The sequence below is a fragment of the Artibeus jamaicensis genome, unplaced genomic scaffold, assembly GCF_021234435.1.
Source record: "Artibeus jamaicensis isolate MK-2021 breed Jamaican fruit bat unplaced genomic scaffold, CSHL_Jam_final scaffold_3307, whole genome shotgun sequence".
NCBI classification, from domain to species: Eukaryota; Metazoa; Chordata; class Mammalia; order Chiroptera; family Phyllostomidae; genus Artibeus; species Artibeus jamaicensis.
In genome coordinates, this window is record NW_026522040.1 from 3,336,233 (window position 1) to 3,359,989 (window position 23,757).

At 41.8% G+C, this 23,757-nt stretch overlaps 1 protein-coding gene across 1 annotated transcript in view; it reads right to left on the reverse strand.

The window, feature by feature from the left end:
• EXOC4 (exocyst complex component 4) overlaps positions 1–23,757 on the reverse strand; it is a 678,192-nt gene that overhangs the window by 512,922 nt on the left and 141,513 nt on the right. The gene's annotated exons all lie outside the window — the stretch shown is intronic.

Consider the following 23,757-nt stretch of genomic DNA (forward strand, 5'->3'; position numbering starts at 1 on the left):
AAAAAGTGTCCATTAGTCCTAGTCCTCTGATCGGAACCCTAACACTGTCCTCACAGGTTTCGGTAAAGAAGGATTATGCTAGCAGACTATGCTGTAGAAGATGATTGTAGAATTTTTTCTTTTTGGTGGAAGGGAACAATGACTTCTCTCAGGAAAAATCAGACAAAGAAGAGAAGAAAGAAATAGGTATTGGGTGAGGGTGTTTCACAATTTATGAGCCCTGATAACCAATGAAGACCAAAGGAGAAAATCGACTCCAAGGCAATAATGTCACTTATGAGTAATGATAGCTCTGGTCTAAAGAGGGCAGTTAAGAGTCAAATTCAAGATCCTCTCATTCAGAGGGCAAGGCTCACAGTGGATAGATGGGCAAGTTCAAACTACCATCTGAGACAGTAAAAAGGGAGGTGAAGGAAGGCCCAGGCAATTCTAGGTTTGACCCAGCCCACATCCACTCAGTTTTTCTGGATGCCAAGAAAAAAAATTCAGAACTGTAAGAGCCCTAATCTCTTAAAACAACTGGCAAGAGTAAATTCTACCTTCGTAAAACAAAACGAAATATACACACAAAAAGTGCTGTTTGGAGTGAAGGCGGGGGACGTGGGGAGGGGACTGTTTTAATTGAACAACAATTAAAAAAAAAAAAAAGAAAGATCATTCAAATACTCTTCTATTACCCTTAGGAATAAAGCACAACAAGAACAAATCAAGAAACTGTTTCCAAATGATGTCTGTTGTGAAAAATGCTGCAACCTAGGTGTCCATCAACAAATAAATGGGTTGAAGAGATGTTATATACACACACACAAGCACACAATGGAATATTATTCAGTTATAAGTAGGGAGCTTATGCTGTTATTTGCAACAACATAGATGGAATTGAGAGCATTATGCTGTGTGAGTGTGGAATTCTTTAACAGGTCAAACTTACAGGAACAGAATAGAAAACCAGTCGCCAGGGGCTGGGGGACCGGGGAACAGGGAAAAGTTGGTAAAAACCTACCAACTTTCAGGTGTAAAATGCCTAAGGTCTGAGGGTCTAATGTAAAACATGGTAACTATAGTTGATAAGACTAAAAAAAAAAAATAATAATAATAAAGAACAAATTAAGAGAAAAAAGTCTAACCTCCTTTCCCCTGCAAAATCCACTTGCTTCAGTATCAAAAGAAGCCAAGTTTCTTGAGTCACTTACTCACTCAACGCAATCCAGACAGTTCACACCTAACCTAGACACTTTTGGAAATTAACAGACTACTAGAAAATGGAGCATTCCCCCAGAAATAGATGTCCATGGAACATGTGAAAGTCACGTGCAAGACACTCAGATGGATAAGACCGGAAGAAGGAAGTCTACAAAAAACCTGTGTCAGGTATCATTTCATTGCCATCATTAGCACAACAATATCCAATCTATCTGGCAACCTGGACCACTGAGAAAACTAATGAACCAAAAAGAAGGAGTAAAGGAAGATCTGCATAGCCAAAATGTACTACGTTCCAAAATCCATAGTTACAAACTGAAGAGCTTGATGTCACAGAGAGCAAACTTCTGCCTGCTCACCCTAACCACCTCAGCCCAGCCTGCACGGCTTAGGCCAGAGCAGGCCGGCAACTCGGACGGAGAGGAGCTTGTCTGAGACAGCGCAGTAAAGAGCCCGCACGCGATAACCTACGGCCACACAGCAAGGGAGAGAAGACAGATGGTATGAAATGCGGACAAGTGAGGCTGAGAGAGGTAGAAGTATGGGCTGGGTCAGCATGCGGGCACAGTGTACACACCTCTGTCGGTGATAAGGTGACCTCTGACCCGCCACAACACACGCGATAAAGGACAGTGCCACACAGGGCAAAGGAAGCATCAGCTAACCCGGCTCAACAGGATGCCCCTTCGGTCATCAACAAAAGTCTAAAAATACACTAAGTATTCTGTGACAAGAAGACCTAACGTTCAGAGCATAGGTATACTGGCCATTCTGAGTTAAAGGCACTTGAAAAAGAGCAAATATAACTCTGTGACCTCCTGTCTTTTTCTGAAGAGCAGATGAAATTCCTATAGATGAAAGAGGCCGTCTCTATACCAGAAAGAAAGTAATGTGTTGGGGGCTATTGTATTGATGGGAGAAACAGAGAGGTTGATTCACTGATTGATTGACTGTTCTACTTATTTCTGCATTCATTGGTTGATTCTTGTATGTTCCCTAACCAGGTATCAAATCCACAACCTTGGCATGTGGGGACGATGCTCTAACTAACTGAACTACTTGGTCAGGGCACAAGTAACATTCTTATCATCACGGGTGAGAAGTTGAGACCAAGAGAATTCTACACAAACAGGCCTTGTTAAAGTCATTCCCATCTTCCTTCAGCCCCCTCACTTAGTTTAGTCACTTTTCCACAGCTGCCTCTGTCTGTTCGACCTAACATCAAAAGACAAGTAGGTTCCACCACGACTTTCAGTCTTCACTTCACATGAGGGTGCCCATGTCATGTGAAACTTTAATTAAATAAATGTGTATGTATGGTTTTCTCCTGTTAATCCTGTAGGAGAGAAAAATGTCCTCCACCCTCCCCGCACAGACCCAACGTGAGAAATACATTTCACAAAATTTTCCATCTAAGAACATTAAAGTATAACCTTTGATGCTTAAAGGGGTGAGATTTTGTTTTCTGAAAAATTAAGCCACATTGAAAATCAAGAGCCCTAAACAGTGCTGAATAAACTGGGCATCATCAACATTCTTTCTAAAGAAAATACGATACAATAATTAGAAGTTTACATACAATAAAAGCAATCAGTTGCCATTAGAACAAAGATAACCACTAAAAAAAGAGCAGGAAGGACGAAGGCGCTTCAAGTATAAACACAAAGAGCCCCACGGATTTCTCTATTATGACAGCACAATCCTGAAGTCAGTGAACGGCCACTTCATTTCAGTCCTGGCACACAGGCCTTACAACGTGGTTAAACAAGCTCAACACATCTTTAAAGCAACTGAAAATGGTGCACCGGTTTCCGACTTTTCCTGCACTGAATTAAACGTTAATAAACATCACAGGCAGTTCCTTTGAGTTGCTTAATCCACAATCCCCCAAACTCTAGGAAATAAAAGAAGCCCCTACTGTCATCACTGCAGAGTCTAGAGGGTTTGCAGAATGACATGGTGGGGGAGCTTTGAAGTTGTAACAACAGAAAGAAATATACCATGAATGCCAGAGGGGGGAGCTCAGAGCAAAGGGAAAGATCATGTTTATAATGGGCAAGAAAGGGAAATTCTGAGAACCCTCTGAGCTTTTACACAATATCCTTTTTTGTCTTTTTTCAGTGTTCTCTTTTGAAGGATGGGTTCTAAGTCCTTTTGAAATAAACAATCATGTTTTTCCCCCATTTTTTTCCTAGGTAGAGGAAAAATAAAAGCACTGCTGAGGTTAACTGGTTGCAGCAATGGGCAGCTGTCTGAAAGCTCTGCTCCAGGGAAGCCTCCATCACACAGCCTCCCCTGCTCATCAGTCTTGTTTGCAAATGAACCTACACAGTAGGATTGGCACCTAATGATGCTGGAGACACAGGGAAGAAATTAGCCCAAGACAACCATTATGTTGAAGAGGTGTTTGGTCTCCTCCAGATTCCTTTATGTTTACTTCTAGAGACAAAATGGAATTTTAATAGGCTCTTCCCATAATTAAAAAGACCACCTTTGTGTATTCGCTGCCCTTTTCTCCACTGAGGAAATACAAGAACTTCACCCAACAAGAAAGGAGCCACTGGCCTTTCTTCTAGAAACAACTTCCAAGTACAGACGGCTTTCGGAAATGGCCAGGGTCAACCAGCCCCCTTCTTCTTCCAGGTACGAACTGTTAGCACTCCGTTTAACTGAGCTTTCAATCCTGAACAGTTCTGTCAGGGACCAGAGACACAAAATGAGGCACTAAAACAGGTCCGACCAAGCAAACACGGACAGCTCAGACTCCCAAATCAGTGCCCAAAGAAGACCTTTCCATCAGCATCCCTTTGTGTCTGTTAGCTACTGCCACTCAATAGGCTTCTAACAGACCCCTTCCAAGTCATTAACACGCAAAGTGAGCCCTTCTTTCTTGCTCACATACATGCTGGTTACCCGGGATTCGGCAAAACACCAGGTTCTAATGCACAAGCACATTTCAAGCCTCAGCTACTGGCAGGTCTGCAGACATTCTGTTGGTCACAGGAAGTCACATGCCTAAGCCCACTGTCAACGGGGGTGGAAGCACATCACTCCCCAGGAGGAAGGGGCGGGTGGCCCCGTGAGGGAATGAGTATTTGGTAAACAATAATTCCATCTACTACATCCTCACAGGCAGGCTGTCAGAGTTTTTATTTACTCACACCTGGTATCCTGCTGTTAATGGAATACAAAGGTCGCTTCACCATAGCATCTATGTAACAGTTTTATCAGCTTGCCATTTAGAGGACGATCAGAAAGAATTGAAAAAATTTTTAACAACTGAGTTATATCATATTTCTGAGTATAAATGGTTACGAGCTTTAGTAGCACTTCAGTAATCAGCTGACTAATAAATTCTCTGCCTTATATCAGTATCAACAATCTTTGATGCAGTATTAGCTTTGCATATAAAGCCCACTAGGCAGCATAATTACAAAGACAAGAAGAAGTAGAAGAGATCACGCCAAGGATCCCAGCTTGGATGACATACACATACGTGGTGACATTGGGAGAAGTTGCAACTGACAAATTTAAAGCAGCTACTAACACATCTTTACAATAAACAATGTTTGAAAATAATTCAAACACTGCTGGTTATCCCAATACATTTAACAGTTAACTCTCAAACACATGATCCGATAAATCCTATTGATAACAAGAGGCAGACTAGTACTCAGGAGTGTGTGCATGCTCGCATGCATGCGCACGCGCGCGCACACACACACGTGTACACACACACATATAACACAACCTCATTATGTGGTCTCATACAACCTAGGCCCAGATTTCACTGACTATAAAATGCCTGTTAGGTGCCCCACACAGTGTCTTAACAAATACAAAAGTTATGTTGTAAGAAATTATTATTCACATTTTACGAATGAGAAAAGTGACCCTTGATGAAGTTCTGTAATTAAACAAGATTACACAGAGTTAGTCACAAAGCCAGAGTTTAAAAACAATTTTCTAAATAAAAGTCTGATTTTTTCCCTACCACTCCATGCTAATCCTAAAAATGCCTTTATTTTTTATTTTAACAAAAAGGAGAATCCTTTAATATTTTCCCACTCTGAACTCCCAATGCTCCCTGGATGGAGTAGGCTGAAAAGCCAATTATTATCTTAATAACTTTATGATCCTAAGATATGTCCCACAGATTTAGACAAATGTGACCAGAATTCAGGAATCTGCTAAACCTCTTACTCTAAGACCAAGTTATCAATCAGCTGGTGACAAGTTAACAAAAGGCAGTTAAGTCTCCATATCTGCAAATAATCGTCATATTCTGCTTCCTGGAATGAGTTTTAACTAAAGTAACTGAACTGTTTCCCATAAAGCCTTATAAAATAAAGGCTTTGTCAAAAGAAAGTGATATATATACCCTGTGCATTCGAAGGCTCTAGACATCTACCTACAGTCTGGAGCTTCTGCACGGCAATTCTCAGCTCCATGACAGGTCCCATCTATAAGCCTACCCTTCATAGCACGTGGCTCCATCCACCTAACACACAGACCTGGCCTGAAGAACCGTGCCTCAGATGCAGGGTACCCGGTGCTTACTTACACTATGCTACACTGAGTTTATACATGTTACTCTGAAGGGCAGAGCAGTGAAGAGAGCCTGACAGAATGGATTCCTCCCTCCATCCACCAAAGTGATCGGGGAAGAAAAAAATACTGGTAAACAGAGAGCAAAGTTACATTAACCTGTCTCACTTTCAGATAATTAGTTGTGAATGCTTTAACGCAAGTAACTCACCAGGGAGGGTGCAAATTTATTGTCTTCCACAATTTAATAATCTCGGTAGCTATGAAAGTTATCTATGTATTGATGGACAACTGTAATTTATCTTCCCTAGGTAAAATGCAGTTATTTAAAGGTTTTTTTTTTCCCTTTATGAATGCTGGCCTCAGCAGTAAACATGCAAATGATTTCAAAGGAACAAAAACACTCATTAAATGTCAATAACCCCCCAAAGCAAAGCTGTAACACAGTCAGAAAATGCTGTACCGGGCCAGCAATGGACCAGCCGAACTCAGGAGGCAGAGTGGACTCAAGCTGATTGTGAGGGTGAGAGCTCGGCAAGAGTCCCTCCAGCTCGGATTCGAGGGCCTTTCAAAGCTTCAGGTAACGACTCATTCCAGCACTCAGGAGGTCCAACAATGCAGGAAGCGACGGGTGAACTTCTGCTTAACAGTATGTCAGCTACCCAGCAAAGCTTTCATTTAGAATGGAAGGGCAGATAAAGTGCTTCTCAGATAAGATCAAATTCAAGGAGTTCATCATCACCAAGCCCTTATTATATGAAATGTTAAAGGGACTTACCTAAGAAAAAGAAGATAAAAAAGATGAACAGTGAAAGGACAGCAAACTCACAGTTATTAAGAACCACACCTAAAACAAAAGCAAACTAAGAGGACAGCTAGATCAGGAGCAGAACCATAGAAATGAAGATCTCATGGAGGGTTAGCAACAGGGGAGTGGGAGAAGGACAAGGGGGGAGAAGGTACAGAAAATAAGTAGCATAGATGGTAGGTAGAAAATAGATAGGGGGGAGGGCAAGAATAGTACGGGAAATACAGAATCTAAAGAACTTGAGACACGTGGTCATAAACTAAAGGGGGAATGGTGGTGGAGGCGGTGCAGGGTGGAGGGGAATGAAGGGGGAAATAGAACTGTAATGGCATAATCAATAAAATATATTAAAAATAAATAAATAAATAAATAAATAAATACAATGCCCACTATGGTAGGAATATAAAATGGTACAGCCAGTTTACAAAACAAGCGGGCAGTTTCTCCAAAAGTTAAATAGTTACCCGTGACCCCCAAATTCCACTCATGGGTATACGGAAATTGGAACTATAACTTCACACAAAAACTGTTACGGGAGCCTGGCTGGTGTGGCTCAGTGAATTGAGTGCCAGTCTGAGGGTCATGGGAACAAAGGGTCACAAGTTTGATTCCTCATCAGAGCACAGGCCTGGGTTATGGGCCAGGTCCCCAGTCGGGGGAGCATGAGAGGCAACCACACATAGATTTTTCTCCCTTCCTTCCCATTTCTCTGAAAATAAGTAAATAAAATCTTTAAAAAAAGAAAAAGAAAGTAACTTGTGCATGACCGTTCACAGCAACACTATACACAATAGCCAAAAGTGGAAACAACCAAGGTGTCCATCAGCCAATGAATGGATCGTGGAGAATAATCAAATGTCCACACACCAGATTACTATTGGGCAATGAAAAGGAATGAAGTCCTGATACTTGCTATAACACAGGTGAAACTTGAAAATATGATGCTAAGGGAAAGATGGCAAATCCTAAAAGATCACACTATTCTGTTTATATGAAACGTCCAGACTGGTAAGTCCATAGAGACAGAAAGAAAACTGGCGGCTTCCAAAGGCTGGAGCAGGGTATGGAAGTGACTGCTAACGGTGACTTTACTGCCAATGACCAGGTTTCTTTGGGATAATGAACATGTTCTGGACTCAGACAGTGGTGATGGATGCATAGTCTTGTGGATATGTGGGAAGCCACTGAATTGTATGCTTTAGAATGGTGAATTATATGCTAGGTGAATTATACCTTAATTTTTTTAATCTTTAAGAAACTATCAAAAATCGGTGCAAGTATGTAATATAATCACTTCACTGTGCAAAACTTAAAATGGAATATTAAAATAGAAAGCAAATTATTTGCTAATGAAATGTTTAAAATATTTAGATTATGGTTTCAAAGTAAATTTTACACTTTGTTCACTATTTTAGGTCTGAGGCAAATGTTCAAGCTGAATAAAAAAGAATATGAAAAGGTTTATTTCTACCAATTATTTCTCTAATACTCTGAGACTTCATTGTTCCAATACCCTTGTACCTACTAAATCAATACTTCTTATTTCTCCATTATTGTTCTTCTAACCCATATTATTAATTACCTCAGTCCCTATTCTCAACTCATATGTCTCTTGGTTAATACCTTCCCGGCTGCCCCGGCCTTTCCCAGCACCCTTTATATCAGCTTTTGACTCACATCAAATTAGAATTTTTGGATATACACATCCTCATAACATTCATAAGGTGACTTCTGACTAGTGAAACCAGGAGGAAATAAAACACAAAAATTTAAGAGGTGGTGATATTCACTGCAAGCAATTTTTCCAGACTTAACTTCAAGTCCTGGTATAATCCAGTTCAGAACTACATACAAAACAAGCACTGATAAATGCTTGCAGAATAAACATAAAAAAGAATAAGAAAATATGCCGATGTGGAAAATACCTGGAGGAACCTAGAAATTATGTTAAGATGTTAAAAAAGTCTTCAAGCCATAACTACTAAATCAGTTTCCTGATTTATAAATTCTACAAAAGCAAACTTCCGAACTATAGGTTTATGTACATACACCTAGCCAACCAGCAGGAAGTTTTGGGGTTTTAAGAACTGGCCGAGGACCTGCGTAATAAATGTAATCAAACAGGAGCACAGAGTGAAGGCCCTTTGTTCTGAGACTGCTTCTTCCCGGTCCCTCCAAGGCATGCGCTTCAGCTCACAGAGCGTGTTTGCGGCTACCGGAATGACAAATGGCACCTAAATGTCAGTGAAGGACAAACTCGAGGATGGAGGAAATGTGAGTGAGTCTCTGATTGAGAAGTCCATGAGTGACAGAATTCCTTAAAACTCAGACTGGTTGGCCCTGACCAGAAACTTCACCTGTGGCTGAGAAATTTATACTCTACTACACAAGACCACAGAAAAGACAGCTGCTCCTCACATCAGACCAAAAGAATAAAACTGGAAAATTTTAAGTCAGGACATTCTCTATGCTGAAGTTTTAATAATCCATGGGCATCCAAGTCACCGTCAGGTGTGATCCAGCAATTTTGAGGGCTGCACTCTAAGCTTTCATTAGGCAGGAAGGCAGATCCCCTCAGTCCTAAGTTGAGAAGTTACATACCCTAGTTCTCCAACTCTTGAAAGCAGCACAGACTGAAAGCAAATAATTTGCACGAACCAGTTATGTCTCTCATCTTCTTCTGTAATAAGGAAATTGACTCTCTCCTTAAAATCTACCTATTGATTTCTTTCTCTTTTTTTAATCAAGATTATTAAAAGGTAGTATGATTTCTCTACCTGGCATCGGAAGGAAGGAAGGGAGGGAGGGAGGGAGGGAGGGAGGGAGGGCAGGACCGAGCCCCCACGATGTGTATGGGCCCTCACTCACCCACCCTCCCCTCCTGAAGCACAGTGAGAGAACACTTGGCCATCGGCCTTCCAAACGCCAGGCTCTCCCATGGCAGTCAATGGAGAGGACTGAGAAAGAGAGTCCCCAAAGGCACGATGTCAACTTACACAACTCAGCGGTACAACCTCTCCATGCCAGCCGCATGTTCTCCTGCACCCCAGTGCGCATGTAGCCGTGAAATGGCAAAATCAGGTGGAAAGTAACTGGTACGAACTAATATCAGGTACAAAATACTCTGCTTTCCTTTTTGACTAAAGTTGAAATTCCTACTCTACCAAAAATTAAAGCACAAGCCCATTTCCATCCTACTTCCTGTTTTGTGAACAACATATAATGAATCACAGTTTCGGCATGCCATGAGGTAACGGTTTTAAAATTAAGTCAAAATGTCAGGGTTGTTGATAAAAATGCATAAAGATGGGCAAAGTGCCAAGACGAAGCATATCGAAAGCAAATAACTAAAACAGAAACAGAAACCTGGTGGAGGTATCACCTCCGGAGAAGTGAGAAGAAGCACTCAGTGGATAAGCCAGCCTGGAAAGTGACACAGAAAAACAATGACTCCTTGTCCCAACCAAAACCGTTCCCTGGCTGATGAGGCACCTGATGTACAATCCAACCTACAGACTCACAGGAACTAATTACCCTGAAAGAATAAAAGAACGCACCCATGCACCTCTGAGGCAGCCGGAGGAGCACGCACACGCAGCAGCAGGGATGCCACAACTAGGTGCGGACGTTTCTTCTGGGCATGTGGGGCACGGGCAGCGTTTAGAGCCAAATTTGTAGAATGAACCCCATCACTCACTGGCAAAAAAGGCAGAGGCCCGCACCCGGGATCAGCTGTCGCCACACACGGCTCCATGGTTTGTGTTGCCCACGAGAGGCAACGACTAGATTTCACCAAGAAGCTGACATCACCAGAAGTTCCTGAATGAAGCCCCAGAGAGGCAGTCTGGACTGAACACGTACTGCTAATGCTCACTAACAACCTCTGTTGAATGATGACGCCATGATGGCGGCCATTGTTAAGGCAGAAAAAACGGACATATGCCAAACAGTTCTTTCTCCACAACGAGCGCACAAATACTGTTTTAGAATTACGTCTGGGAAAGCAATGACAGCAAAGCAGAGTGCCCATTGTTACAAGTTCGATAAACTATTTCTGAAAGAAAGGCAAAAGAAACTAAGTATTTATCATCTTCCAAAGGAAAATTAGCAGAAAATTGAGCCATGTAAATAAATTTACCACAAACATCCAAACAGATACTATTATTATCCCACACTTCCTGAACAACAGTTATTTGCATGAAATTAATTTCCTTATTGCTGGTGCCTCAATGTAATATGCTTATCAGCTTGGGTTCTAAACAATAATTGTTTAACTCTTCCTTTTATATTTATAAGAAAATATTTATCTTGCTCTTTCCCTGACAGATTCAGAGCCATCTGCTGGCAGAACACACAGAGCTGCTTCTGTGGCAACTCCAGACACCAGCCCCAACCGGGGCATGATGTCACTAACTTCAAAGTGAACCTGGAATTAGCCAAGGTTCAATCTGGTATAGCACCCCTGCTACCCAGATGGGCAGATACGCTGACCTGTGATTCACTCTGTGCCAGAAGCACCCGTACCATGGACAGAGGAAACATCTAAGGGGCGGGGAGGGGGAGGCGGGGCAGGGGGAGTGGGTTTTGAGCCACTAAACCCAACTTCTATGTCCTGTCATCCCTTGAAAGGGCAACTTCCTACCATTGTCCCCACAGCCCCTGAGGCTTTACTGGCTGCTGAGCTGTCTTCCAAGCCCCTCTCTCTACAGACCCACAGCTGTGATCCGTGGACAACCTCTCCTCCCCCAAAGGGTACCCTGGCAGGGTCTCAGCTGCCTCCCAGCTCCGGCCCTGGGAAAAGAGCACCACTTCCTCCACTGACTTAGTTTGTGACTGTGAGAACTCTCCTAACCTCGTATGTACATGGGCCAACCTACTTGCTAGCAGCTTTGCTCCCAGAAAACTCTTGTCATTTATTTGCCAAGTCCTGGTTTAAAGCTTATAAATGTCCCGCCTAGTGAGCCCTCTCTCTCATTCTTATTTCTTGTTTGAAGGTTACCTTCTCTCGGACAGAATATAAGAAATAAGAGTCAAAGTGATCACATTTTTAATGAATTATTTGCTGACCATATCTATAGTACTAACCCTCACATCAAATATATTTACAATAATCTAAGAGGCTAAAAATGATGTTACTTATTATTTCCGGTATATGTTTGTATGAGGAAATGTGTAGAGAGTAATTGTGCAGGGTAACATGAATAAAAATAAATATCCAATCATTCATTCATTCATTCATTCAATAATTACTGAGTGCCCACTGTATCCAAGGACAATGGTAACTACTGGGTACATAGTGACAATAAGGTTCTCATAGGGTTCTCAGTTTAAGTGAGCTTAAAATCTAGCAGGGAAGAAACTGACAAATGTTTACACATGCCCACACGTGTGTACAGAGCACATGAATACACTAACTCTCACCATATGAGCAAAGTGATGTCAAGGTAGGATAAAGAGTGCTGTGAGAAAACTACTTGTGCATGTGGTTACCAAAGGTACAGAATACCTAAGGAAGTATTAGTTGTACCTGTGGGTTCACACCTCTCTATTAGGTAGTCCTAGAACAATTCTAGAATTAGTCTCCAGAGAAATTCTCACTTCGAAGAAAAGTATTAGCCCATTCTTGGATTACTCCATTAATTCTATTAGTTTTCCTAATAATATTTTCAAAATAAGACTACTTCCTCTCCTTCATTAAAAATATAAGCATTTCATCCTGTCTGGGTAGCTGAGTTGGATAGAGCCTTGTCCCAATACATCAAGGTTGAGGGTCTGATCTCAGCCAGGGCACATATAAGAATCAATCCATGAATGCATAACTGAGTGGAGCAACAGACTGCTCGCTCTCCTCCTCTCTCCCCCCTCCCCTTCTTTCCCCCTCCCCTCCTCGGTAAAATCAACAAATACAATTTTTTAATCCATAAAAATATCAGCATTCCCCACAATTTCCTTAGTAAGATAAAACTTCACATACTTTCCTAAAATTCTAACTATAGATTTTTTTTCTACTATTAAGAATGAGCCCTTGGTGCTGTGTTTCAGCAGATTGAGCGCCAGCCTGCGATCAAGGGGTCACAGGTTCGATCCCCAGTCAGGGCACATGCCAGGGTTGCTGGCCAGGGCCCCAGTAGGAGGAGCTCAAGAAGCAACCACACGCTGATGTTTCTCTTCCTGTCTTTTTCCCTCCCTTCCCCTTTCCCTGTAAATAAATAAATAAATAAATAAATAAATTTAAAAAGAAAACTATCATGACAAAAAAAAAATGAGATTCTTAGCTTTTTAATTGCTCTGTAAATCCCCAAGAAATTTTCCACCAATGCCCATTTCTTTCTCTCTCTCTCTCTCTGTCTTGCCTGTTTAATCTTTTTTCTAAATGTTTTAACTTAATCTTTACTGTACTTTCCCCATTACCATTTATTCCCCTGTCCCTGCCTCAGTCACCACACTGCTGTCCAGGAGTCCTTTTTCCTTTGTGCTCAATCCCTCCACCCTCTAACCTCCACCCCTCCCCCACTAGTTGTCATCTGCTCTCCATCCATGAGTCTATCTCTATTTTTCCTGTTAGTTCAGTTTGTTCACAAGATTCCACATATGAGTGAAATCATATGGTATTTGTCTTTCTCTGACTGGTTTATTTAACTTAGCATAATGTGCCCCAGGTCCATCCATACTGCTGTAAAGGGTAAAACTTTCTCTTTTTTTCATGGAAAAGTAGATTTCCAGTGTGTCAACGTCCTATAGTTGTTTTATCCATTCACCTACTGATGGATACTGGGGCTGCTTCCATGTCCTGGCGATTGTAAATAATGCTGCAATGAACACGGGGGCACTTAAGTTCCTTTGAATTAGTGTTTCGGGTTCCTTCAGATATATTCCCAGAAGTGGCATCACTGGATCAAAAGCAGGTCCATATTTAATTTTTGAGGTACCCCCAGACTGCCTCCCCCAGAGGCTGCATCCGTATGCACTCCCACCAACAGCGCTAATGCATATTTCAGTCGGCGCTCTCTACAGCGACCGTCGTTCTGAACTGGGTCATTCTGAAGAGCTGCGTGAGCCAGTAAAACACATAACCTACAGAACCTCCCCGTTATGAAAATGTGGTTCTAAATCAGCCCTGTGCAGTGTGACTATCATTTCACCGGCTCTCATCTCATTTAAGCACCCGTTTTATTAAGTGGTGCAAATTACAGGGAGGGATCACAGCACTCACATCAGGCACCCTTTTCATTATGCCATTAACGCCATGCAAGTGCCCTTTTCATTACATAACTGCAAGCTATAGGGGACAAAGAAATCTTCTAGTAAGTACCCTTTTAAGTATATAACACAAGCTATGTAAATACCTTTTTCATGCAATGCAAGATATAAGAAGTACAGAACCTTTAGCTTTAAACATGGAAATATTTCAGTCACCAAACAGGTAAGGGTGACTCAGACATCTCAAGAGAGCAAAGAACTGCAATGAACAAGGGTTTTTAAAAGCACAGATCCAAGCTTCTGATCTGTTTCCAGTCGTGCCTACATCGCTGTAATTCTCGAGTCCTGCTTTAACAAAGAGAAGCGGACGTGGCCAGGCAGCCGGCCGGCCTGCTTGCAGTGCTCAGAGGCACAGGCAAAACACGGTCGGTCCAACAGCACAGGGAGGACCTTAGCATCAGTCAGGGACAAAAGGGCTGGTTCTTTGCAAAAACAGAAAAAAAAAAAAAGAAAAGAAAAAGGACATTTAAAATGGCCTTAAGTAAGGCTATGGAGCGAAAAATAAAAATCACCTTATATGAGCTGCACATAGTACTTATTTCTTTCTTCTGCCTAATAGTATATGGTCGTTTACACGTCCATCTCCGTCAGTACATTAGTGCAGCTGCTTAGGGGCAAGGGTCATATTTCTCATCTCACAACTCTAAAGTGCCCTGAAGTAATAAGTACTCAATAGCTATTCCATAAACGAAGGACTATAATTGGCCTTAAAAACAAATTATACAGACATTAGGGAAGAAAAAGCAATGAGTGGTTAGGGGATTAAAAATATTTAAGTACCATACTCACAGGCCTTCATTTCTGTTATTTTCAACTGGAGAGCTGAATTCAAAATAGCTTAAGCAAAAAAAGAGAGGAATTTATTAAATAAATTTAAAAGAATATCATACACCTCAAAGGCAAAAAATGGAGCCAGGACCAGGAAAAGCCAGCAGGAGTCGGAAGCAGATAGGACCCCCAGGACTGTGTCTCTTCTTCTCTGTGCTTCCGATTCTCCGTGCAGGTCTAATTCCCCTCTGCCCTCTACGGCACGCTTTCTCTGTCACTCATTCCAAACAGTGCAAGACAGCTGCATTGAAGCTTTCTCGGTTTCTAATCTCCTTACATTAGATCAGCAAGGTCAGAACTATCGTCTTTTGGTCCCAAATTCAAATTCCAAAATGGAGAATCTGTGTTTGGGTCTGGGGTCCATCCCGCTCTGACAGATGTGGTCAGAGAGACACAATGAAGATACAACTGTGACTTTAAGATGCCCTCTGCTATGAAAAGGAGGAGGCACACGGACAACAAAGGAGTCCACTACAACATTCTATAATGCCTGACAGCTTCCGAGAACACTCACATTCTTTAATTCATTCAACTCATACAATACCCTCTAAGACTGAAATGGCCAGAACTCACACGCAACAGAACTGTGACATCCTCGAGGTTGCTCAAATATTAGAGCAGGAAAAGAATCTCAACTCCAGTATTCTCCACTAACCTCCGTGGCCAAAATGCAACAGTGAAAGGACAATTTTGCAACAGCAAAGAACAATTTGGTTTCACACAGTTGAAGTTAGGAATGTACAGACTCCCTCAGAAAGAAGCTTCCAACAGCACCACAAAAGTAAAACACACTACTCTTAATCAGAGGTGGGGCAGGGGTAGGAGAGACAACAAGCTCTCTAAAGTCAAGAAGCCATTAGACAACAAATTATTTTGCTGGTATTAAAAGCAGTCCACCTAGCCAAGGCAAGCACAAGGAATTTTCTCCTCCCTCCAAATCAACTCTTTTGGAACCTATCATCTCTAACACTGCTTCTCAAAATGAATCACCTGGGGGATATAATTAAAAGGTAGACACTGACTCTGGAGGTGTCATGGACAGACCTGAAGATGGCCCGGATGAGTCCCCCCTCTGGGCAGCCAGACTTTCGTATAATTCCCTCCACTTGGGTGTGAGAGAAACCTGACTTGCCTTCAGCCAGTAGAAAAATGACAAAGATGACAGTTGTCACCTTGTGCTCTAGAAGACTAGCTAGTAGACTGCCCCTCTCTCTCCTACGCGGTCTGAAGACGCAAGCCACACGAACCCCACAGCAGCGCGGAAATGAACTCAGCAACAGTGAAGGAAGCCTGCAAGCAAGCTCTCGCCGGTCCAGCCTCCGCGAGCTGAGGCCCTGCTGACCCACAGAAACAGTGAGCTAACAGATGAGCGTGCTGCCTTAAATCACTAACTTTGTGGTGGCCTGTAAGGCAGCTGCAGAAGACAAATAGAGCAGCTGTGGGCTGGCCGCTGAGATTTGAGGTCGCCCCTCTGAAGAGCACCACTGCTCACCTCACACCGACACACGCTCCCTTCCCTGTGGGCTGACCTTTCCGGTTGCCGCTGGCCTGATCAGACCACCATCTCCTTAGAACACAGAGCATCCACTGCAGGGCTCCCAGGGCGGCCCTCAACACACACCCGAGTCCTGGCTGTGCATGCCTGTGCCCCGGGGACCTTCCTGATCTCGCTTCATCCAGACTGGTTTGTCCTTTTGAAACAAGTTTCACTCAAAATACCACACTCAGGAGGCAAATTTCTTTACTATTGGTCAGCTCACCTGCCCCTTACTGTTGTTCCATAATCACCACGGTTCTCACTAATGATTCACCTGGTGTCCCTCAAACGGGAACCACCTCGTTCGTTATCTTCTTGAAGTCACGTCTACACTCTCTGTCCTTTAACTGAAGTGACTGCCACCTGAAGGACCTGTGATTCGGGACGCTGCCTCTTCCGCTGCACAGCACGCCCTGAGTTCACCTGTACTGGGAAGGTCACCCCGAACCACTTTCTCCCTTCCAAACAGTCCAGGATGACCTTCTTCTCAACACCGAAAACGCCTGCCGTCCTCACACTATTGCCCCGTCACTGTCCATTTTTCATTTTTAATATAAATTCTAGAAACTTCCCATATGTGAGAACTTTTTCTAATCCCATCCTCTACAGAAGGTTTGTTATAAAACAGCTGGCCAATCGACTGCAATGGTCTCCCAGCTCCAGAGTATATTCACCGGTACTGTACTTCTTAATCCGTCTTTTACCTAACCAGACGCAAAATAACCCTAAAAGTAGTTACAGGGAGTGAGTATACACAGAGTTGAAGCAGGAAAAAGGAAAATGGATACCCCAGGAGTGAGGCCATGGCAGAACTTCAGGAGGTGGGCTGAGCATATTCAGACGTTTTAACCACAGATTTCACTGTGGTCCTCAGAGACCATGGTCCCCACGGTCAATGCAAGAGAATCAATGCAAACACCCATTTTTTGCCCCAGCACCTTATTAAACTGTGCATTTTAGACATTGTTCTTAGTCACTTCTAACACATCATCTTCCTTGAATAGTGAGACTTTATTTCAGTAGTACAGCAGCCCCCCCTTATCCATGGTCTCACCTTCCACGGTTTTAGTTACGTGTAGTCAACTACGGTACATCCATATTAAATGAAAAATTCCAGCAGGAAACAATTCCTAAGTTTTCAAGTGTGCACCGCTCGGACGCACCCGGGCGTGAGGCGCCTCTCTGTCCAGTGCACCCTCGCTGCAGACGCTCCCGGCCAGTCGGTGCACAGCGGCGCTCTGGGTTATCAGATCGCCTGTCACAGCTCTGCAGTGCTTGCACTCAAGTCGCCCTTACATTACTGAATAATGGCCCCCGAGTGCAAAGGCGGCGACCTTGGCAATTCGAATGTGCTGAAGAGAAGCCATAAAGAGTTTCCTCTAAGTGAAAAGGAGACCGCAGGACAGTAACATCTTCTGGGAGCAAGACAGATCACATTATGTAACTGTCATTACACTACATTGTTATAATTCTTCTATTTTACTATTAGTTATTGTTGGTACTCTCTTACTAGGCCTCATCTATAAATATAACTTTCATTGTAGGTGCACGCATATAGGGAAAATATAGTAAATACATGGTTGGGTAGTGTCTGCTGACTGTGTCTTAGAAGGTAACCCCTGTGGATAAGGCAGGGCTGCTGTATCTGGGCCATACAGCATGGAAGTAAGAGCCTGAGCATCCGGTGTTCTCAAGGAACCAGCACCCAGACTTAACAAGGAAAAAGAGCTACCTGGCCAACCTTACGATCCGAGGTCCTTTTCACATTCGGGGAACCAAGAGAAACAACAGTCATCGCTACTAAATTTCTGGGCACTAATGTACCACATCAGAAAGAAGGGCTGAGTGTGGAATCCTGCAAGATCGCACCCGCTCTACGGCCCATCTGTGTTAAACACTGAACCCAAAAAGAACCAAACAGATGACTTTGCACTAATTAGCTGTCCCTCGTCCCGGACTTCATGGTATGTTTGAGGACTCGCTTCATGAGATGAGAGAAACTGAAAAACTGCATTTCTCTTTACTACTAAGAGGAGGCAAAAGGAGGGAGAAAAGTTAGGGAAAAAATCATTTAGAAATTGGGTTTTAGTAAAAAATATATATATATATTTGGTTACCAATATATATACCAAATTTGGTATATTTATATATTTGGGTATATATATATATATATATTTTTTTTTTTGGTTATTCATAGCAGGGCCTTTACTCAAAATGTAAAATTCATCTACCGACTAATGCCAATGAAAAGAAAATCATGCAAGAACTGGTCATGTACAAAAAAGGTTCGTGTTTCACGTGCACAATCCCCAAGTAAACTTAAAACTCCTTGGTTCTTACGCCAAAAAAGTTCATGGCAGCTACTCACTCCAAAATAAACTACTGCAGTAAGTGAGGGCACTGATGAGACAGGCGAGGCGAGGCCCAGGAAAGGAGCTGGGACTGCTGGGACCCTGCAGTCACTGTCAAGAGCAAGGAGGCAGGAAAACAGCAAGAGCTACGGCGCGGAGACGCCACACCTGCCTTGGACCTGAGGCTCCTTTCTGGCTGTAACCGACATCCAACCTGGCTTGAGGTCAGAGTCATGACATTATCTTTCTGTTCTGAACTACAGACTGGATGTTCTTACCCCATCAACCTTCTGACGATAAATCCTTTTTTAACACCTTACATGCAGTCAGACCTTTTAACCTTCGTGCCGGCCTCTCTTGGATTCCTTCCCCTGACAGGAAACTCCCTATCTATCAAAACCGTGTATTCCAATATAGAGTAGCTCTAACTATTGGTGAGTTATTTTACTGGGCTGGAATCTGTCTTATGTTAGTTAACTCCTGAACCTGAGTCCTGTTCTCTAATAAAATGGAATTATAAGAATTATTTATCTATATGGGAAATATTCAAACACTTAAAAGGAATGACTATGTCTCCACTTCACTTTTCATCTGCAGCCCTGTAAGTCTCTCCCCATCTATTATACATTCTGTATGCTTTTCTTCAACCCCAGCTTCCAAAGCAAAAAAATCACACATTCACATTTAATTCAAACTATCTAAAATTCAAGTGGATTCTCAATATTGTTAGACACTGCATTTAGTCATCTGCTTTTTGCTCCCTTGCTCATTCAGAGATGCCCTAACTGTTCTTGATTCCCTTTGATACCCTACTTGCTCCCTCTACGACCTAAGACCGCCCTTTGCCACACAGAGGGCAGTGGCCGCACATTCTGTCACCTGTCCTCCTCTACTCTGACACGGACGTGGCCTCTCTCCCTGTTTCAAAATTTAACCCTGTCGACCCTTCTGCATCTTCAGGAATCAAGCAGCTCCTCCCAAATTTCTCACAGAGGAGGCGTGATAAGGGAACACTAACATTTATGAGCATGTGTACACTCTGTGCACAGTTTCATCTAATTGTCCCATCTTTTGGCAGCTTTCCCATAAGGTCTCCCCATGCCAATAAAGTTGTTTCTTTTAAAACTAAGATATACTATTTATGCATTTACTGTATGCTAAGTGCCTTGGTTGGCAGTGATACAAAGATAAATAAATAACCTATTATTCTTCCACTCAAAGGATCCTGAGTGAGAAAGTATTGATAAAACAGCCTTATGTGCAAATAATACAATGCTTTGTACAAGGGAGGAAGAAGAGGAGATACAAGTAGTCACTCTCGAGTTCCTCAATCAGAAGGGTGTTGCTGTGGTGCCATGTAGAAATTGCGACCTGTGCACACGGATGATGGCCAAGGGCTCCTCCTGGTCCGATGCACAAGGCTCAATATGCAGTTACTCGCACACTCTCTCGTCAAGCTATTGCCGATTCCCTCCAATTTGCTGCCAACGCTGTTGATGCGTTTCACTGTTTTTCTCACACTGTACACTGTTACTACCTACAGTTTAAATTTGATCCTCGTTTCTCAAATCAAAGCTCCTTGAAAGGTATTAATGAATTTTGCTTTTTTATTTAACAAGAACACATTCTCTCCCTCTCTGTGACATTTGACATTGCTGACAACTCTAACTTAGTCTCTACTAACAAATGATTCTTCAACTTACACCTTTTGGAGTTTATTTCCTATTGCTCATATGTCACCAATGGAAGCATGCACCAAAGCATTGCTGGGATTTCTCTTCTTTATTTTTCCTTAGAAAAATCTCCTACTCTGACCACATCAAGTATCATTTTTGCGCAGTTGCCTTCATATATACAGGTAGATAATATATCTATACATAATATAGATATTACAGTTTTATATAGATATATACACTTTTTAAAACACATGCACTACACATAAACAGAAAATAATATAACAAGACAACTCTGTAGCTACCATTATTTAATGAATGTTAACATTTTGCTTTATTTGTGTCATGCTTTCTCCTTTTACATTTTTAAGAAATAAAATACGAATAAAGCTAAAACCCCTCTCTCCCCCTTTTCCCATTTTTTTATACTTTGATTATACATACAGGGTGGGGGGGGGCAAAAACAGGCTTACAGTTGTGTGTACACAAAACAGTGTTTATCTTTGTACTGTTATTTATTAATTATTGTGTTATTTTCCATGTGAACAACTGTAAACCTGCTTTTTGCCCTGCCCTATATGTACTGAGAAACAATATATATGAGTGTTCTATTCATTGGAAAAATGCAGAGTCATAAAAGGGGAAGGGTTTACAGGAACAAGTATAAAAGACACGTGAACAAAAACTAGGAGGGGTAGAAATGGGAGGGAGAAGGGAGGGCTGGGTGGGTGGGTGGGTGGGCTGGGATGGGAGTAAAAGACAGAAAACTGTACTTGAACAATTAAAAAAAATGTAGAGTTGATAACACATGAAAAAATGATCAAGATCATTAGCAACCAGGATAATGCAAATCAAAACCACAACAAGACGCTACTTCACACCCACTAAAATGTTTACGACAAATAAGAGGGACAACAACTAGTGTCAGCAAGGAGACAGGGGAAGTGAAACCGTCAGACACTGCTGCTGGGGATGGGGAAGGATGCAGCCGTGTTGGGACCCATTGGTACTTCCGGCAGAGCTGGTCACCACATCATCCAGCAATTCCACACCCAGATATAGACCCAGGAGAAATGAAACATGTCCATTCAGAACCTGTACATAAATGTGCTTGGCAGCATTATTTATAGTAGCCAGAAAGTGAAAAGAACCCAAATGTCCATCAATGGATGAATGGGAAATTCGATGTGTTACATCCATGCAATGGCATTTTACTTGGCAATAAAGAGAAATAAGGACTGCGCCTTGGAATAAAGAGAAATGTTCCACCATGGAGGAAAACATAAGCACATGATCCGTCTGACACAGGCCAGTCACAGAGGACCACACACTGTGTGATTTCATTCATGAAATGTCCAGAACAGGCAAATCTATACAGACAGAAAGTATCCTGAGGGAGTGGGAGACTGAGGGGTATTGGCTTAGGGTTTCTTTTAGGGGTAATGAAAATGTTCTAATATTGACTGTGGTGATAGATGCAAAACACTGGAAACATACTAAAAGCCACCGCATTACGCACTTTGATTAGGTGAATTGTATGATAAGCAAATTATATCTCTACATGCTGGGATTTATACATGCATTACATATGCACATATATTAATTATGTTATATATAGTACACATCGATAATATTGTTACACATATATATTATATATACTCTCTCACAGCTTATTCATTTAGTGGTATGCTTTTGAAATTTACCAAAGTGGACTAGTTTATGTATCTTAACTGCCCACAGTGTGTGGAGAAAAAAAATTACACTACATTTATCAATTTCTCTAATTTTTTTCTATTTGAAGTAGTGCTACAATGAACATCCTTGTATTTACACATCTTCTTGTTTTATAAGTGTGACAATTTTTCTAGGGTAACAACTAAAATGGCTGACATGCAAATTATGCACACTTTGAACTGTACCAGATATTTTCAGATTGCTCACCAAAAATATTACTCCATTGAGTCCTGTATAAGAGTCCTGTTTCTTGCCAACACTTGGTGTTATCAAGCTTATTAGGTTTTGCCAATCAATAAGTGTAAAATGAATTCTCACCGGGGTTTTACTTTTCATTTCCCTGATTATTAGTGAGGCTGAGCATCTTTCATAATCGGACAGTCTCTCGCCCCTCCTCCTCTGTCATTTGCCTAATCATATCTCTCACCTGCTTTCTATTGAGTAGTTGGTCTTTTTCCTATTGACTTGCATGACTCCTTCCAAACTCTGGGCAATTGTCTTCAACCACTTAGAAAAAGTGCAAATATGTATCCTATCCCCAGCCTATGGTTTGTCCTTTCATTAGTTTATAATGCTTTTTGTTATAGTGAAGATTTTTATGTGTATATACTCCAAAATGTTAGTTTTTTCTTTAAGGGCGTGTGATTTTTATGTCTTAAGGATTTAATCCTTAGTACAATGCCATGAAAGTAGGTGTTGTGTATTCTCCTGTGAAAGTTTTAGGGTTTTGCTTTTCATACTTAGAGCTATAACTCATCCGGAATTTATTTTCCTGTATGCTGTGAGGTGGGTTTTTAATTTTAATTTTTTCCTTATAGATAGCCAACAACTCTTGGTCCATTTATTATTTATCAAATCCATCCTTACCCCCCATTAATCAGTAATGGGTACATTATGTTCAAATATATCTTACCCATCTTATAATCACAGATGTAATTACTGATTCAGACAAAAATCAAAGCTGGATGGAAGAATGTCGGGTGAAACGTTGTTGAGAGACTAATGGTCTCCGAGTGTCGCTCTACAGAGGGCTTGCTGACGACAGAGGAGACCTGCTTCTTCACAGTGAGGAGCCAGAGAAAACACTTGAATCCGGTGGCTGGACTCAGCATCACCAGTGACAGACCAAAGTAACGGGTACCTTCTGAAGTGACATAGTGCAAAGTACACACCACACCTGCCTAGTATTCTTGCCAACTATGCCAAACTGAGTCCAATTTGGAGGAACGAACTAGACCAATCCAGATGTGGGACATTCTTACAAGATAACTGGCCTGGACTCCTCAAAAATGTCAGTAAAAACACTGCAAGGTGAAAGGACTGCTCTAGATTAAAGGGAATTAAATAGAACAAACGAGAAGTAATTTATAATCTTTGCATGGATCCTGGATTATTCTTATAAACCCAGCTGTAAAATATGCATATGGCCTGCATGCTAAGTAATGATTGTAGCAATATTAAATTGCGTGACAATGGTACTGAGGCCCTGTGAAGAATGCTCTTATTGTAAGAGTACATAAGCTAACGTATTTAGGACTAGTGCCTTGATGTGTGCAACACTACATGTGTTATAAATACACACACACAATTTTTCTATACACATGTAATCCTATAGTTACACATGAGAGAGAAATATTAAATAAATGTCGTAAAAATGTTAAGAATTGACAAGCCTAAGTGAAGTGTATATTAGCATTTATGGTGCTATTCTTCCAATATATTTCAAAGCTTGAAATCTAATGCCCCCCTGCAAAAAGGCTACAGGTAAGAGTTGTATTGCCTCTCCTGACTTGTTCTGAACTACTCTTTTGGACA